The sequence below is a fragment of the Mandrillus leucophaeus genome, unplaced genomic scaffold (assembly GCF_000951045.1).
Source record: "Mandrillus leucophaeus isolate KB7577 unplaced genomic scaffold, Mleu.le_1.0 Scaffold107, whole genome shotgun sequence".
Classification (NCBI taxonomy): Eukaryota; Metazoa; Chordata; class Mammalia; order Primates; family Cercopithecidae; genus Mandrillus; species Mandrillus leucophaeus.
Window position 1 is genome coordinate 4,141,727 of NW_012098876.1, and position 2,101 is coordinate 4,143,827.

A 2,101-nucleotide genomic window follows, 5' to 3' on the forward strand; every position below is an offset into this window, starting at 1 on the left:
AGGCAGTCTGTCCGTTCTCAGATCTCAAACTCCACGCTGGGACAACCACTACTCTCTTTAAAGCTGTCAGACGGGGACATTTGGTAAATCATAGTCTTAAATCATACCTAGAATACTACATTATTCAAACCAATATCTATTTTAACAAAATGTTTATAATTAATAACAGCTGATGAAACTAAAGCCAAAGGTATGACAAATAAGACCACCTCTGTGTTGTTTAAAGAACTTTTAAAAAGTATGTGCCCATAAAGCCATTCAAGGAGAGGGAAGGAGTCCCCCTGCTCGTCATTCTTACTGTAAAGTTCCTACTGGGGCTGGGTCAGAAATTAGCACTACTAAATACTTCAGAAACATCCAAAGTGTTAAAAAGTCTTTCATGCAAAAGAACGTCTTTCAGTGAATAGTAGTGCTCATCAGAATTTCCTAATAACACAAAAACAAAGGCAAGTCTGTACATTTGATCAGATGTCAAAGTAATGGGAGGTGGACTATTATGTGAACCTTAGCCAGAGCTCCTGCTGGCTTCTTTCTATATACTGTCGACCAATTTGAGTAAAGTGGACTTCGTGAGAGAATAGTGTTTGATAGCCAGGGCCTCTTTTGGGCATTTCTTCTTAAATGGAATAAACCACGGGTAAGAGAGTAGGGGAGATAATACAGGGAAGCTACTCTTCCCAGCTCAAAGGAATTGATGAAGCCCATGTATGCATTCAGGAAGCCCATGGGATCTTCTAGCTAAGGATCATGGCTAATGTGGTCATCCAGAATCCACATCATGGACCACGACAGCTTTTTCCTGTACAGCTCCAAAAACTCTGGATGAGATTTACAGAATCCAATGGCTCATAGATAAAAAAAAAATCAATGGGGGTAGTTTCAGAGGCAAGAGCTCCCACTCAGCACCTTCTAAATTATTTCTCTGATTTATGATGTACCGTAAGAGACTGTCAATGATTAAGTTCCCGTCATTATTGCAGCTGTGGGATGGGACTGCCCACATACCCCATCCCACAGCTCACTCTCAGAGGGCCAAGTACATGGCCCAAAGACTGGGGTGAGACATCGAGAGAATACAAAGAAGTTCGTCAGCCATGTGAGGATGGGTGAGAGCACATCTTCAGCTTTAAGTAGCTTTTGGAGAAGGAGGGGACAGTGAGTCTCAGGAAAGGTAACTCCATTTCACAGATGGATACTCTATGGAGATGGATACTGTATGGTAAGCCTACCAGATTGATTCTGCTTGTACTTTTAGAGGAGCTCCTGAGTAACAATATCTCCATAGTCATGAGACAAAAGATTCGTCCTGTGGTTCTGGAGCCCCAGATGACATAAAAGTGCTTCCATAATGCTAGCCCGCTCAAATATGGAATAGTGATGTGGTTGTAGTTTGTCACTGAGGCCAAAGTCTAAGAAATCAAGTGCAAGCACTTGATGAAACCTCAAAGTCAGACCTTCCTAAATCTTGTACCAATCATAGCTGGATGTTGGAAAGCTGTATAAAATCACAACTATCTCCAGACTTCCAACTACACCCACAGAGTATTGGTAGAAGATATGCAGTCCCTCATAAGTGAAAAATTTGCCTGAAGATTTCCAAGAGTGAAGGACTGGGGAGACCTGAGGGGTTGGGATCTGCAGGTATGCAGCAAATAGGCATATGGCCAACAGCGCCACTCGGACACACCACACCCTCATCCTGATTCAGGTAAGACCTGGATTATAGGACTCCATGTTTGGGGGAACCAGTTGTGCATGCTAGTGTATTGTATTTTATATTGTATTTTTTTCTCATTATTTTCAAAGAACTTCTTGATTTCTGCCTTAATTTCATTATTTACCCAAAAGTTACTAGGAGCATATTGTCTAATTTCCATCTAATTGTTTGGTTTTGAGCAATTTTTATAGTCTTGACTTCTATTTTTATTATGCTGTGGTCCTAGAGTGTGTTTGATAAGATTCTGGTTCTTTTTCATTTGTTGAGGATTGCTTTATGTTCAATTATGTGGTTGATTTTAGAGTACACGCCATATGGTGATGAGGAGAATGTGTATTGTGTTGTTTTTGGGTAAAGAGTTCAATAAAGGTTACAGCCAACAGT

General features: G+C 40.7%; 1 pseudogene; it reads right to left on the minus strand.

Moving 5' to 3' along the window:
• Window positions 1–471: 471 nt before the first annotated feature.
• LOC105543665 lies at window positions 472–1,698 on the minus strand (annotated as a pseudogene).
• Between the last annotated feature and the right edge of the window lie 403 nt (window positions 1,699–2,101).